The following is a 17,389-nucleotide window of genomic DNA, read 5'->3' as shown; positions in this document are numbered from 1 at the left end:
ATAATCAAACTGTCCCAACGTATTTTTGCCTTGAAATAAAAGCAAACCAAAATTAAACTCTGTCTGAAAGATAACTCTGTCTTTAAATGACCTAACTACACGATTACCAATAAACCAACCCAATCTGATGGACACGTGTCATGTAAAAACTTGCACCACCCTTCCTTCTGGTGATGCTGCAGCAACCAAGGCTCAAGGTAGAGGACAGCAAGACAAGAGGCTGCCAGCCACAGGACAACAAACAGGGGGCTGCCCAGGTACTGAAACCCTTCAGACAGCAACCCTGCACAGACAGAACCAAGTTTTGCTTCCATAAAATAGATGGAGGTGAAGAGAATCATGGCTAAGACATTTTTCCTGGTATTACATCCTGGATTTCAAAAAGTTCCTTTTAAATCCAGACAGGTTTTGGAAATGGATGGTTTTCAAAGAACTGCATGTAGTGCAAAGTGCTGTGGCCACCATTAGAGCAGATGGTTGGTGCAGTCACTAACCTGACACAGGAAGATGCACCACCCTTCTTCCATCAGACAGAGGGGCTACAAGAGCACATCACCTCTTCCCTGTTTTACCCTCCAATAACACTTTCACAGCCAATATAATTCCTTCTGTTAATTGGCAGTGCAAAAACTCCCCACAAACAATAGATAAGGCCTGTGAAATTCAAAGGGGTCAAAAATATTTTTACTTGCTACTCCATGACCATTCTCTTGGGAGAGCAGAAAGAGGCAAGGAACAGCAGGAAGGCCCTGAAAGCCATTCCTGGCTTGCACACACTTCTCTGCTGGACACCCCTCAGCCCCCCTTACTCAACGTGCTTTGTGCTGGGCTGACAGCAGGAGGTTGAAGGTAATTTAAGAGGGAATCATCCATTATACTCTGCCTCACAGTCACAGCACTGTATGGAAATCACAGCAGAAAAGATTGAATATTTTCATATCCCGTGGGACACACAGAGCCATCTCCTGCAGTGGCATACACCATGTCACAGGAATTCCAGTACCTGCAGCTCTGCACTATCAGTGAGTCATTGCAGAGATTAGAAATAGAAACCTTTTAAATGCTTGTACACAATTACCCAATATTATTACGGAACGCTGACAACAGCTGAACACTGCTCATCTCCCAGGAAAAAAACCCTCTTTTCTCCAATTTAAACCAATAATTTCTTCTATAATACACAATAATTTTGTTTCATCCACGCGTGCGCTCCACCTATTGCCTTTCAATCAATTGTTCAAAACCTATTTTATGTAAGAAAAGACAGACCTGAAATGCTTTTTCTTCCTGAATAGTATCTAGTCAAGAACCTGATGTGCCAGCCGTAGGAAGCCAATGAGTGTGTGACACCTGGGAGTGGTGAGCACCCACGGCAAGGGAAGAGGCAAGGAGGGAGCCAGCCAAGCTGCCTCACTGAAACAAATCTCACCGAGAAAACTTGGATTGATGGCTGTAATGGCATTTATAAAGATTTCTGCTGTCACTCTGAATGAGAGCAGCATGCTGATGAAACCTGAGGAGGACCCTGGAGCACATCCTCAGGGCCACCTTCCTTTCCAGGTATGCATCCCGGCCCCTGCATCGGCCTCAGCAGTTCCACCCTGTACCCTTCACTCCCACAGGTGACAGGGAGGAAGGACGTGGAGCATCCAGCCAGGCTGAGAATTCCACAGAGGCAGGCAAGAGGCTGTATGGTTTTGTCTTTCTGAACACCAGATCCATGAAGCAAAGGGTGGTGTGAAATGAGCCCAGCTGCTCTGCTGGGCAGGGCTCTCTCTAACTGCATGCAATTAGGATTTAAAGTCACCATCACTATTTAAAACAACTGAGAAGTAAAAAGAGCCCATAAAGACATGTTTGCTTCGGCTCAAAGCATAACATTGATTTCATTGCTTACAAACCAACTCCTGAATCAATTCGTCTTCTTAAAAATTGATACTTATTTAGGGTAGTCATCAACTTTCTGTTCAATAAATAAATAGAAATTGAAGGTCTTACAAATAGGTTCTTCCTGTTTAAGATCAAAACCTGCACTTTTTGTACAAGGTACGATATGTAAAATTCCTTTGCAGCTAATTTTGCAGTTTCCCCCTAGGTAGATTATAACTGTAAAGCCACAGCTGATTTAAGTCATCTGCATGTGCTGAAATCTCACCACTGCCCTACATCTTTTCCCAGAGAAAACAAAGAAACAGCATTAGGTTTTATCTCAACAGCTTCAAGCAGCAGATGGGAATATACCTACTTTTTTTACACAGGTAAAAAGCATATGCTGCCATCTATGAGCTCAGGAACTGGAACACAGCTGTAGGACTGCTACAACCTCAAAACTGTGCTGAACCACAAAATAAAAATCCCAATAGAGTTCAACTATTGTTAACAGTGGGTGGTGAATCAGTGCACTGTAAGTAAAAATAAGCCCTGGGGATCATTATCTTTTGCTTAGCACATGAAAAATGGCTTTACATTCAGAATAGTCATCTTGATAAACAGTTTTCAAGGCTCTGGAACATGGTAGAAAACATTTTAGATTAACTACCTTTTTTTTAAATAATGATGTATGTTGCTTGTTTTAAAAAGTTCTCCCTCCCTTACTTTCCAAAAGGAATTTTTAGAGTGAGTTAAGAGGTGGTGAGTCAAACTCTCTATTTTACTGATGTATGTACATGTGTATGCATAAATTTCTTAAATATAAATAGGTATTTTTATAACTTCTTTGCTTCTTCTCTCCAAACCTTGTTAAAGTTGGGGAGAAATGTTAATTGAAAGCCTCTCTCAGGAAAAAACAAAAGAGTGGGGGAGGATGAAAATATTCTAAAACACATGGAAATTAAGTTTTAGAAGCAACTTGGAAATCATTTTTGGGTCAATCATTTAATAAGAAAAGACTTCCTCAGCCTAAATTGAAGCAAATGATACGAGTGTCTTTGGAATTCAACCCGTGGGCCCAGATGAAAGCCAAGGAAACAGCACAGGAAGGTGGTCAAGTGACAAGTTTCAGCCTCCACTTTCACTGCAAAGGTTGAAGAGGGGATGCAGAAGAGGTCCTGGGGGGGTGGGAAGGCAAAAGGATGTGTCTGGAGGTGGAACAGGTGGAAGCTTAACTAGCCAAGCAAAACCATGGAGCACCAAATACCCATTTCTGACACTCTTTCACATAGGACCTATGAAAAAATAAACTAATTCTGGGCAATGGTGACAGCAGACTCGTCTGGAGAGAGACACAGGTCATGCCTGTCACCAGGGGAAGACACCAAAGAGCTGGTGCTGCTAAGGAAGCTGGGGAAGCCTCCTGTGCCAGGATTGCCCTTTTGGGGCGCTCAGACAGACCCACAGCCATGCCACCTCCTGTTCAAAATGCCCACTCCAAGTGGAAGGTTTCCCTCTGCAGTAGCCCACGGCCAACAAGGCTGAGCTTTGTGACTGAGTGGGAATATGTGCTGAAAAGCAATGGATAAAATAAAAAAGCAACAGAAACATATTTACATGACCAGTATGCATTTCTTATGACTGTAAAACCTTAATTTATACTGTTACATAATATGAAAAAATACCTTCAACAGCCTCTGGCCAGCTGCTGTACATCACCACCCATTAAGGATGCCTAACACAATTAAAGCTGCTGCACCAGAGTTTAAGAACTTACTGTTCTGTGCAGTTAAACCAGCCTTGACAAAGTTGTTTGTGGAACACAAATATTTGGCTTCCAAGAAGACAGGTGTCCCAAAGATCCCCAGTATGTTGTTGGTTTATTCTAAGGAAGGGCTGAGGTTGTGAAGCTTAAAATCAAACTTTGTACATATGTGTTAATTTGAAGCATCAGAGTTTAAAATAATTTAAGATGCCCAGCCTCTTTACACTTGGCCAAGCATTCCCAATGAACGGGACTGAGCCACTTTGAGGAGTTAAATCTTCCAAAGTTAAACACACAAATAATTTTGGATGTAAACAGCAGCAGTTGCCAGAGGAGAGGTTTCCGTGCCATTATCCCCAGCACATGGGAATTACATATTGAAGCCCTCATCAGAGCCTGCATTATCTTGTCACTGTTAGTACACAACCAACTCCAATGTTGCGTTTAACAACTGGAACAGTCTGGGAACACCAGGTTGGAATTGCCAGTGAAAACAAAGGCTTTTCTCACAGTTGTCCCACATCAATGCTCAGGATTTATTGCCAAAATGAAAGCATAGGCGTGTAAGTATACTATAGTATGAAGCACATAGGCAGGCTGGCTTGCAGATGCAGGTATTGTCTAGTTATGCATGAGGCACAGGCTGTTCAGATGTGCTGCTTGATATTGTATTTTGATCTATATGATCCCCTCACAAATGGATCTAACCCAATAACCTTCACACACCCTGTGAAAAAGGAGGAGGTACCGCCCACCCTACTCTACCCAAACATTTAATGACTTGCCCCAGGTCACACAGGAAATCTGTGGAGGCAAAGCAGGGAATGGCTCTCCTGGGATCTCTGAAATCCCATCTCAATATTCCGGCCACACTGCCACCCGTCCTCAGCCGTTCTTAATACGACTAAATTACTGATGGCAACAAATAGCAGAATCTGACTTTCAGATGAGCTGATTCGTACAATGAGTCAATCCATAACTTTTGTCTCCTCCAGACACTTAGATCGATGGGCTGTATGCCCAGCACGTTATAATAACCCTGAAAAGCTTTTGGCTCAGCCTGCAAACACATTAGCATTAACTTAAATCTGCAGCTTTGTTTACTATACGAGATATCTGCTTGTGCTCTATGCCCGAGTGACACCAATTAAAGAGACCCAAATACAGAGCTCGCAGAGCAGTACAAGACTAGAGCTACCCATGAACACAAAATTTACTAAACTTTAAATGGTATTTATTCCTCCAAAGCATTATGGTCTGACAGCCACATTTTTCTTTCCCAGTCGTGGACTTGTCATGATTTACATTCAGAACCTTCCCCAAAAAGCGATTCAGAGAGCGTTGGGAACTGGCTCCCCTCCCACTGCTTCCGAAATGGATTAACATGACTCCAGCCTTGGATGCACAAGACTACAAATTACAGCGAAGCCACCCTTGATTTAAGCTGTTGGAGAGCACGACAGGAAAATCACCCAGAACTCTGCTTTCAGCTCTTTAAACCCATTCATTACAGAGTCCACAGGGCCACATGGGTACCGGAGTAAATCACTCGGTGGGAGAGGACATCACCAGTAACAAGAGGCTTTTCTTATTTCCTCAGAGGTACAAATGTAGCAGGGCCAGGAGGGGTCTAATTACTCTCAGAACACCCAAGAAGCGCTGGAAGTGATAATTTATTGACCATATCAGTGTAGCTTAGTGCACAGAATGAAAAGACAAGTCAAAGATTGTGTCTGGACCACTGAAATGCCCACAGTTTGCCAGGGTAGGCAGACTGATGCAAGCCAGCCAAGTAATCTGACAAAACCCTAAACCAAATTCATAAAAGAACCCTACTTGGCTTGTTACTGTGTTTTAGCAAAATAAGAGAAAGGTAAGACTTGAATTTTATTTTTAAACATTTAGAAACAAGTTTGGAAATGGGACAACCTGCTGAAATCCAGAGTCCCTAATTATCCAAAAACATAGCCAGGTCAGCAGAGTGCTTTTTATCAATCACAGAGGCCACCACGTGAAGCCCTGGAACACCAGTGCAAACCTGACTAGTACTAGCACCAGCTTAGCCTTGAACTCCAGCAATAACCAGCCTCCAGTGGCAGCCTCTGCATGGCTCTGCCCTTCTGTAAGCACAGACCCTGGAAATAACATCCATACACAGCACACCAAAGTCAAACAGAACGGCAGAAGAACTTATAAAAAGTGTTTCCTTGCTCTTCCACACCAGCCCACTCTCCCATCTTGTGCTACCAAAAAAAAAGGAAAGGTTTTGGAGTGAAAAGTGCAACAGATTCACAAACACATTTTCCAGCAGCTACAACATCCTACTCTCCAGTAACACCTCCACAAAGCTCAAGCCCCCTTTGCAGAAAAATGAGGAAAGCAAACAGCAACAGGGGAATTTCACAGACACGACCCCATCCATGTACAGTGACTCATGGCTGCTGAAGCATGTTGTTAGGATGGATTTTCCCTCCTCAACACCAGAACCAAAACAAAAATAGAGGAAAATAACTAAGACTAAAATGGGAAAGATGAATTAACATCTCTGGTATCGCCTTTTTTCCTCACCTGTACAAAAAGATAGGAAGCTGGGAGCAACGGTAAAGGTTAAATCAATCTGTCTTTTCAAGAGGTGACACACCCAAGGGCCTCAGTCTAGGCTCCTGCACAGTCACAATCTGTGCACTGCTGCCAATGGAGCCTGGAAATCGTTTGGTGGAGCAGCAGACATGAACAGCTTCTCCATTCAGATGGTTAGTATCAGAAATGCTAACTAGTGTTGCTTGATTATATCATGAGGGAAAATTAAATAGAGGCAAGGGTTTAACGTGCATGTTTGATAGCCAGGCTTCTCGAGGGGAAAGAAAGGGAAGAGAGAAAACCTCAGGAACATTTTCCTTCCCCTGAGCCCTCATTCATTCCAAGACAAGAACCAGAAACCCTATCTCCTCTAGCAGCCCCCTCCCATAACATCGAAGGGCAATTTTTTTTCTGGACAGCTCTTTACAGAGGATACAGAACGAATCGACCATCTCCCTCTGCTGTTTCGCACCTGATGACTGCAGAAAGGCAGAGTTTGCACAGCTGAGGCAAGCCCCCCTTCCATGCAGCTCTTCCAGAGATGCAGCAAGAGCACCTGTGCCTACCAGCGCTGCACGGCTGTGGGATGGCTCAGAAAATTCTCTCCGCACCCCGCAATACGAACGGGGGCTTCCCACCCGATCCCCTCGTCTGCCTGACACGTTAATTTGGCACAAGGCAGACTTCCTGCTCCTGCTGGAAAACACAAATTTCGATTATCCTGCCTGATATTTGCATTTTAACAGTTCCATACGCAGGACAAGCTCTGCGGTTGCCACTGACAAACACCGCTGGGAAACAGAAAAACCACAAAACCCCAGCACCCAAACCACAACCACGAAACACGACACCCTTGCGCGGGCTCTTGGATGGCCGGGGACCCCGGGTGACTTACGGGTGTATTCCTTCCTCGGCGCCGCGTCCCTGCGAGCCGCCCGTCAGAGCTCCGGTGCTGCCGCAAGCCGCGGGCGCTGTGACAGAGCAGGGAGCCCTCCCTGTCCCCTCCCTCCCTCCTCTCCCGGTACGTCCAAGCCCGCTCACGCCAGATCTGGCCCAGGAGCACGCAGGACGGCGCGGAGCCCGCTGCTGCCCCCGCCGGGCGGCGGCCACGGGCGGGACCAGCCGCCCACTCGCGGAGAGCGGCGGGGCGGAGGCTCCCGGCCCGCCTGGCTCCCGGGGAGGCGGCCCCGGCCCCGCGCCGCCCCTCCGCCCGCGGCGGGGGAGGAACCTGCGTGGGCACCCTCCGCGCTCGTCCCCCCGCTTCCCGCTCCCTCCAGGAATGGACAGAGGGAACATCTGGGGCTGGGGCTGGCCGGTTATGGACAAGGCAGGCACAGGAGCTTTGCCGGGAACAGGGAAAAGGGGAAACTAAGCAAAGCAGCTGCATCCAGACAGCTTTGCTGAGCCACAATGAGGCCAGCAAACAGTGCTAATTTTGCTTTACTGCTGCATTATCATGTACTTCTGGGAGTACAGTTCTGCTGAAATAGTCATGGAATCACCAAATGGCTTGGGTTGGAAGGGGTCTTATAGATCATCTCCTTCCAGCACCCCTGCCATAGGCAAGGACACCTGCCACTAAACCAGGTTTCCCCAAGCCCTGTCCAACCTGGCCTGGGACACTGCCAGGGATGGGGCAGCCACAGCTTCTCTGGGCAACCTGGTCCTGCCTCTGGCCCCAACCAGGGCCTCACCACCCTCACAGACAAGAATTTCTTCCTAATATCCAATCTAACTCTGGCCTTTCTCTGCTCACTCCATGCCCTTGTGACAAGTCTGTCTCCAGCTCTCTTGGAGCTCCTTTAGGTACCGGAAGGTCTCCCCAGAGCATTCCCTTCTCCAGGCTGAACAACCTGTTTGAGGTGCACAGCTGGAGTGAGAAATTAAGTCTAAGCCAGTACTCCAAGGAACATCCAAAGGCAAAACCCTGGAAAAGGAGAGGCTGAGAGAACCAGGGACAGAAGCAAAGGCATGTCATGGCATAGGGCTGGCAGAGAGCAAGCAGCATGTCAGCACCTCCAGTGAGACACAGCACAACACAGACCCCTGCTGCAACAGCTCCACATGCTGACTCATGTGGTCTGACACGTCCAGCTGCACGGGCTGAGCAAAGCACAGGACAGGGCCACTCAGAAAATGCCATCTGCTTCAAAGATCACAGCTAACACCTCGTTCTCCTCCTATTCTAGCAGCACTTAGGCATGGAACAGACAAAGTGTGGTGCTTTTACAATATTAGGGCCTCCTCAGTGCAACAAGGGGAACGTACAATGAAGGGCACCACGCATTTTCCATAGCTGTGCACTATGCCAATAAAAGCTCAACAATTAAGCATAGAAAAACCTTGTAGTGCAAACACATGGAGATTGAAGCCTGAATTGTTTCAGCCACACAAGGTTTGATAATTTTAGTAAGAAAATATTAACCCACACATCAAGAAGAAACACAAGATAGTCTATGATGTGCTGCAAAAATCAGGAGATCAGGGTTAAAGGGAACAGGAAATATGGAGAAATGCAGAAATAGAAAGAAACTGTTCTGTGAATAGCTTGTCAGTGCTGTCTGGAACCAATGCTGAAAAGATTCAACAGTTCTCAATACTCCCATTAAAACTGTAAATGAAGTTTAAAAAAGTAAAATCCAGCATAACTACCTTAACAGATGTCTTGCTGTACATTCTCTCCCCCTTCAAATTAATTAAATTATGCATCCACATCCCTGACATAAAATAACTAACGTGACCTACAACATCATTCTGAGACCACAGCAAGCAGTGGCTGTGTGCACAGCCTGATGGCACCATAAAACACACACCAAGTGCAACACCAAGGAACTCAGGAATGATGAAAGCTAGGAAACTGCTGCATTGAAATATGTGGCATGAAACATTCATTTGTTTTTCCCCATTCCTCCTTCTCTCATTTTCCTGATACATCTAAGTTGTTTCAGTCATAGCAAATGCAATCAATAATGCTTTTAGCTCCAACTGCATAGAGAGTTCAGCATAATACTGCACCCACTTCAAATCTAACCCTTTCCAGAATCACACAGGACTAAATCCCAAGTGCAAAAGAAACTCAGGAGCAGGCCCAGTGCAGCCAGAGAGGAGGGTTTTTTAACAAGGAAATATACATCTATACACATGGATTGGATCTTTGGGAAGGAGGAGGAAAGCAGCAGTATTTCAATGCTGCTTAGTGAATTGGGTGTCAAAGCAGCTCTTAGGGGGAGCAGGTCATTTCACTAATTAAAGCTGTTCTTCCAATTTTCATTTTCTGACATTTGAGCAGTCCAGTTGCCTTGCCACGGGCAGAACGGAACTGAGCTCAAGCCAGAGGCTGATCACTTGTGACTCAGCTCAAATTAAAAATACACAAATAAAGAGCTAAAGCGACAGGTTACTGCCCAAAGCTGCATCCATATCCACTGAGCTGCAGAATGCTTTGTCCAGATGGAGTTAAGCTATCTTTCTTACCTAGCTAACAAAAAGGAGTGCCAAAACAACCTATCATCAACCAGCAGAACAAGGAGCTTTCTTCTGCTAGCAATGTTTCAAGGGTTTCACCATTAAATAAATTCTCTGCACAGCAACAGGCTACTGAAGAAGAATATTCTCTCCAGCATCAATTCCTTCAGAACTAAGTTCACAAAGGCCAGCTGTGAGAAAAGCCCTTCCTGCACTGTCTCCTAAACCACTAAAGGAAGGACAATTGTCACCTTCCAGGCAGAGCAGCAGCTGTCAAATGCAACTGGCCCAGGGCTACAGAACAGCTTTGGACTACTGGAGACCAGAGCCTTGTGTGTCTCAAAGGCCACATGGTTCACTGGGGGGTTTTAAAGCTGCACTCTCCATGGCAGTTACTTCATCAAGGTAACTGCAGCAGTGAGCCTGGAGAGCCTTCCCAAAAGGAACTGCTCCTGAAGGGATGGACCAGAAATTTTATAGAAGCAGATCCATTATTTCTCTCAGGGGAGGCTCCACCTGCAGGGAGGGCTAGACAACATCTACCCACAGATTTGGGTCTCCACCTTAGCTATTGCCACTAACCCCAAACCAAATCCCACAGAAAAACTTGGACCAAGGAATGGGAAAAGGAAAGAAAAAGGAGAGAGCTTACGTTCTTGACTTCTGCTTCCAAAACCTAGGAGTTTTGAATGGAAACCCATCAGGAAATCTCACACAGCCAAATCAGCAAGTGAAGGATGCTGGGCAATCATTTTTTGCTTCAAAGGGTGACTTCAAACAATTGCTCTACTCTCTATCCATTTGTTTTCCCCACTGTCATTTGTTTTCCCTTTCCTTGCCCTCAAAGCCTTACTGGTCAAGGAATCTAACTTCATTTGGAGAGCAGGCTAAAGGAAGCTCTCTGGTATTGGTTCATTTCCTAATTAAATTTCTGTGCATCTCTGCTCAGCATTAGGGCCACAAGAGAAGGTGTCTCCTGCAGTTCAGCCACCAGCATGAGCCAACCTAAGGCTTTTTCCAAAGCTCTCAGCAGGAGCAAGCAGCTTTCCAACAAACCTAACAATTCCCTGGGGAGCTGGAACCACAACAGGCAGCTTCCATCAGCATTCCCAGAGATGACTACACTGTAATCCTTACACAAGCACAGATCCACAAACTGCATCTACTCGACAGTATCCAGCAAAACTTAGATTCTGATTTTTCCCCCAAGAGAAACTGTGGCTTATCACATCAATTCATCCTACAGCCTGTGGAAATCAGAGCTACAGCGTTCACTCACTGAGCTAACAAAATTTGCTATAAAGCACAAACTTGGGAAAATCACATTTTTCTTAATTGAGCACAACTTTTCCTCAGGCTTTCACCTACCCCCAAGGGATGCTTACTATCCTCTGGGATTCAACTCACTGCAGAAGCCTTTGGAGTGCACCAAGAGCTGCTTACTCTTGCACATAGGCCATTCTCAAACAAAATTTATTGAAAATGCTTCTCCCACTGCACCTGAGGGATAGCTGGGAGACTGTGTGTGGAGGAAAATGAGGAGAGCCTGAAGTCAAAGAGTAAGATGCTGGCAGGAGGCAGTGTGAACAGGGAGGAGTTTTATAGTGTCTCCTTCTTCCACTTGAAAATAAAACGAGTTCTGGGTATTGAGATACACCCCCTCAGCCTACAGATGAATCTGGACTCCTGAACAAAAGCTTCTTGTTAAACAGCAACAACTAGAAACAAAACAACCTTTGCACACTATGTCTTTTAATGGAACCATCCTTGACGTGCAACATCAAGGCGAGTTTGTTTCCTGACAGCCTGACTCAGTCTAATGGGCTTGGAGGCTGCAGTTTTTCCACTCCTCCTAATGACTTGTTGCAATGGAGATGAGTGCTCTGTTACAGCAATGCCATCTTCTGGCACGGTTCCTGTGAGAAAGGCCACTTGCTGAATACTGCTGGAAGAAAGCTCCTGTTTCGGGAAAACAGAAACTCAGGCTCCACAATAAATCTGGAATACTTGTCCTCTCCACTGCACTTGCTGTTGGGCTCTAATTGTCCAAGGGCACGGAGCGAGGCAGGGGGAGCACACACACAGCGTGGCTCAAGTGTCTCCTAAAGGCCAAGTGCCAAGCACAGCACTGAGAGTGAGTTTTTACAGGCTGAAAACAGGGATGAGCTCAAAGCCCATCCATGGAAGAGTCTGGCAGCAAGGGCAAGCAGTCACCCAGAGCCAGCGCTGCGTGTCCCTGGGAAAATCAGCTAACACTACACACATCTGACTTTTTAACTTCTGTGTTCCCAGACAGACAATCTATATTAAGCAACAGCAAAGATGGAAAACACGTGCTCTGTTTACACTGAGGAAATAAATGGGCAATCCACGACTTCCCCACCATTCTCACTTGCTCCTGAACAATCTCCATTTGGCCTACAGAGGTGGAGCAGGACAGTCTTAGGACAAGATTTCCCACTCAATTCAATACTTAGGCTTCTTTTTTTCCCCTCAGAATTTGCAAGGTTCATGCTACAAGAATGCATTGAGAGCACAGATTTTCAACTGAGAAAATCACATCCTACGTAGTTCCAGCCTGAAATAATACCTGAGATGAAACAAAACTGCGGAATTCCAACCTGCTGTGTCATTTGCTAGCAAAAGCCCTCCCTGAGAATCAGACACACTGCAGAGGTGCTAACCTGGCAATCTCAGCCAAAACAGCCCATGCTCTGCTGCTTCTAAGATAGCTACAGCAGTGAGATGAGGACCGGCCAATTACAGTCAATTCCTTTTCCTCTCCTCATTTCTATTCTGCAACTCGTCCCAAAATCCTCAACAAAATACTTTTCAACACCCATAAAACACCAATTTCATTTTCACTCAGGCAATGAAGAAAAATAATTAAAGGAATTGGGCTTTTTGACTGAAGTCAGCCACTCTGGTTCTCAGACATTTGCTCATTAAAAAACTACCCCCCTCACATACTTATTTAATAAAAGAAGAGCATATTTTTAAATGTTTACACTTCCATGTATGAGAAAGATATTTTGGGCTGTAATTTGTCAACAGTCAGCCAAAGCTCCAAGTGTTCTGCTTTCATTTCCAATTGCTTTGATGCCTTCCATTGTTTTTCCTTTGCTTCTTTCCCACTGTCAGTTTTGTTTACCTCTTCTCTCTGCCGTGTATCTTTCAATTCTCATAAAAAAGGGCCTTCCCCAATTTCCCTGTACAAAAATTACCCCCTTTTGCCATTGCTCTAAGTTAAATGCAGTTTTTACAGAGGGCCCCCTCTGTGAAGAGCACTGCCTTGCACAATGCTTGCAATTTGTCTCTCAGCAAATGGTTTGTACAAGAAAAAAGAAACCAGAAAACATTTACTTTAGAGGAAATTTTACCAGTTACCTTTCAAAGAAAAGTACCATAGGTTTTGGATTTGAAAGAAGGTATTTGACAAATATCACCAAAACAGTTTTCTGAGCCCTTCAAGTCCTACATTTCTGCCTTATGCTGGTGAACAGCTTAACTGGCTGTCACATCAAAGGTGTCATTTCTTTAAAACTCTAGCCTTTCAATCTGAGTTTCCAGTGCTGATGCTCACAAAACCCAGGTTTGTTTTAGTATCAGTTTTAAAGACTGTCAGAATCTGTCAGCATCTTGGCCTGGCATGACTCAAGGCTGTGCCCTGACAAAAACACCTTCCAAACCACACTGCTAAAGCATTGGAAGGAAATGAGAGGAAGAAATGCAGCTTTGGAGCCATCAGAATTGCTCTAGGAGATGTCTGAATTATTTGAACAACATTAAAGTTTCAATGTGAGCGGCATCTTAGGAAAATGTCTATGGGAAATGTCTGTCTGAAATGAATTCTTAGGTGACTAATAAGGAGAAAGCTCTGAGTAAACTGCTTCCCATAATAAGTTGTGTCTAGATGCTCTCACTCCCATAGATTCCCAGTAGACCAAGGTCAACAGTTACAGATACGCTCCATTCTCTCAACAATTCTTGCTGTTGATAACCATTCACTATCAGAAATTTTATGTCTCATCTTCCACAGAAGATATTCTCATCTTTGAATATACCCAGAGGAAAATGCTTTGATCAGGCTCTCTGCTGACATTTTGCCTGAAAGAAGGGACACATGTATGGAAGCCGGCCTACAGCTCAAGTGCATTTTTCAAAAACTATTTTGATTTATCTGGTAGACCATTCTATGAAAAAACAGTCAGGCAGGCACTTCCAAGAAAACAACACTATTACTGGAAATATCTCTGGTTAAATAGAACCTACCCTCTGGACACATTTACATAACAGCCACTAACAGTGGCCCAACACACAGTAAATGGAACAAACAGGCAACCACAGTCACCCAAACCATGAGGCTGAAGAGCTGACACAGTCAGGTCTGGGTTTAAGGCCCTTTAAGCCAACCATCCTGTTTATTTCTCCCTCTGTGTGGGAGACCAGTCATTCAAAACAATATTGCTTGGGACTTGCTGCTGAAATTCTCAGTCACTGCCTGATTTTGCTCTTTAAGAGTATTTGAATGCTGAGGTTTTGCAATCATCAAGCAATACAGCCAAAAGCACAGTTGTGTCTGGAAAACACACCAAAGCTGTAGAATCAGCAATACCCCCAACAGGGCAATCAGTATGAAAATGCTGCTACTGACATTTTGGAAGCTGTATATTTATTTTTCTTAAAAAGCTATAAATAACTAGCTCAAAGCTGCTCCAGTATCTCAGTTATTGGTGCATTAATACATGTGAAACCAGGATGAAAAGCTCATTTTTTTGATCTTACCGTTCCATCTCACCAGCAGCACCTTGAAGTTAGCCACGCTTCCAACACAACTGTGCCTGCAAGCAGCTGATAATCCAGCAGGGCAGTTCCAGAGGTGAGGATACAAACTGTCAAGTCTGGGTGCAGGGGTTTGGAAGCAAAATCTGTATCCTTACCTCAGCTCTAGCAACTTTGCACTGTGTGAGTGAACAGCAGGCTGCCTGACAAGCTTTTGCAGAGACATGGGAAATCCAGATCTGCTCTCCAATAGGTATAAATCCATCCTCTCACAAGATAAAGTAAAAATATCAACGATGAAGAATACATTGCTAATTTTGAGATCTCACTATCTCGGAGCTCTTGCCATACAGGTCTATTAAGAGGTCCAACCTTGGCTGGCTCTGGCAAACCCACAGTAAACAAGGAGTTCCAATGCCCAACATAGGAAAAATCTTGGGAAATAGAAACCAAATTGAATTAAAAAGCACTTAGTAAGAATTAATAAAAAAGTAATAATTCTGCAGCTCAGTGGCTGAACACAGTGGGTTTTTTCCTACAGGGCTCTCTCTTCAGAGACATTCCAGCTACACAAACCAGGCAATCTTGCACAGGGCTCTTGACCCAGAGCAGAGGTTTAACTACAAAAAGGCATTTAAAAACCTGAGGAGGGCACAGAGGACAGCGTGATGCACAAACACATTTGTACACAGGATATCTAAAATGCGTAGCTGCTCAAATATTTGGCTAGTTCCATGACTTTGCTTCTCAAGTTCGTGCATCTGGGTAAACAGGAGCATTTCCCATGTCCAAATTCCTCATCAGCAATCCCAACAATGTAAATTTGGAGTCGGAAGTGAACTATTTGTCGTGTCTACTAACACACAGTAGCAATAGTGTTTGTGTCTGGCAACACAGCCAAATAGCGGGCTCTGACGACAGCACCCAGGCTGGTGGTCTGTTTGTTTGTTTTAATAGTTGTAGGGGTTTTCCCCTCCTATTCAGGGTAACACCAGCTGGTCTTGAATCCCTGCACTCTGAAAATCAAGTAAACCCAAACTAGGCAGCTCTGTGGAGTTTACATCTGGGGTCACAGAGGGCGTAGCTGTGGCTCCCCTCCACGTTTCAGAGCTGGTTTGAGGATGTTTTCTTTGGAACAGGAGCTTGATGCCAGCTGAGCAGAGCCCTTGTCAGGTAAAACAGGATTACTGGATGTTCCTTCCTGAAGAAGGTGAGACATGAGTGCTCATGGCAGGGAATCATGATTGATGACTATTCATCTCAAAAACCTGAGACAGGCTTCTTAATTTTTTTTTTATTATTATTTTTAACTGACATAGATGCTGATCTGCCCTTTAAAAGCTGATTTGTGTTCTATCTCCCGTGGGTGACACGGACAAATAAAAAGCTGCCTAAATCAAGACAGCAGTAACTTCACCTGCAGCTTTCCCTCAGTCTTAGAGAACAGAAGATACCCATCTTTCCTGATAGCTGGTTTCCCAGCTTTTGTGGCCACCAGTGTAAAATTTTGACATCAGTTTTCCAGCTTCACAACAGAATAATTTTCCAGTCTAATGACTAGTGTAATGTAACCAATGCACCAAGATGCAACAGTGCTTTCACTTAGATTCCTTAACAGAGATATTTAGTTACAAGCAGGAGACACAATTACACTTGCACAGGTTTTCCATCCGCAGGAGGGATAGAAAACCAACGCAAAATGCCAAGTGCAAGTCCTTGTCCACTGTGTTTGTGTTAGAAGAGAAGGATTTCTCCAAATGTGTACTGATTTCTATATGCATGATTATGTTCCTCTAAACTTGATACTCATAGTGCATAAATTACACAAATTATACCTTAAATGGGCTCTGAGTGAAATAAATCATCACCAACATAATTAAAAATGCAAGAGAAGTGTTACCTTTTATAGTTATTCCGTGGCTTCCACTGGATCTTAAGTATAAAAAAGTCAATGGCTCAGCTGTCATAATCTATGTTACCATGGTAAGTGTTCTGCCATACATAATTCCATCTGCCTACAAACGGGGACCAAAAATACATATTTGTGTCATCTCAAAAGGAGAAGATTTTATTTTTCACTCCTATATCAAAGAAAACACATCTATATTGGTGACTGCATTTAGGTCAGGGTTATTTTATGACAAGTACAGTCAATATGCCAATTACAGACATCAAGAGTTTAAGAAACATTATGGAAACCGCCCATTCCTAGCAAGGAATTTTTACTGTATTTGATTTCTCAATACTTACTTTTCCTGCTCGAATCCTTTCAGCTTCCTACAATATGAAAATGTTTCTTTTGAATGTACCTTAAGCCACTATTTTCCTATTTTTTGCTTCCAGCAAAGGGTGTCATAATGTGCTATTCTAGCTATCTCTCTGGAAAAATAAGTCAGGAGGGGTCACTCCAATTTCTTTACAAAGTCTGTGATAGATATGTTGCCTAGAGGATCTTTAAAAACACATATTGCCACAGCGAAAGGACAAAATGGAAACCCTCAATGATCTTTCAACAAAAAGCAGCATCCTCTTTGGAATAAGACTTGAAACAGCCTTTTTTTACAACACTGGGCATTCTACAGGTGAGCAGCTGTGTCAAATACAAAATAATTTCTCTTGGGAATTGTTTAACAAAGATAGTATATAGTCTGCAACAATGAGCCACTGGGTGCTTACAGATTAATTCCTCAGGTTGCACGTACAAGCCTTAGAAACCCCAAGTAAAACCCATCTGATCCAAAAACCAATACAAAATGGGTATTGATACAGTACTATCTCCCCAGCCCCTCACACACGTTCGGTTCACATCAAGATGTGTGCTGCAACATCAGCTCACTTACTCTGCATAATCCTTGGCAGTGCATTCCAGAAGTAGAACTTAACTAAAAAGCATTAAAAACCTGCTCTTTATGCAGACCTGAAGTTGGC

General features: G+C 44.2%; 1 protein-coding gene across 1 annotated transcript in view; it reads right to left on the bottom strand.

Annotated features, from left to right (window-relative positions):
- Positions 1-7,331, bottom strand: part of ANK2 (ankyrin 2) — a 263,109-nt gene extending 255,778 nt beyond the window's left edge. Inside the window, exon 1 of the mRNA XM_059843636.1 lies at positions 7,110-7,331. The gene's annotated coding sequence lies outside the window, so the exon portion shown is untranslated. The remainder of the gene's footprint in view (positions 1-7,109) is intronic.
- Between the last annotated feature and the right edge of the window lie 10,058 nt (positions 7,332-17,389).

This window comes from Haemorhous mexicanus, chromosome 4 (genome assembly GCF_027477595.1).
Source record: "Haemorhous mexicanus isolate bHaeMex1 chromosome 4, bHaeMex1.pri, whole genome shotgun sequence".
NCBI classification, from domain to species: Eukaryota; Metazoa; Chordata; class Aves; order Passeriformes; family Fringillidae; genus Haemorhous; species Haemorhous mexicanus.
The sequence above is the reverse complement of the archived record's forward strand: the minus strand, read 5'-3'. Positions and strand labels throughout refer to the sequence as shown.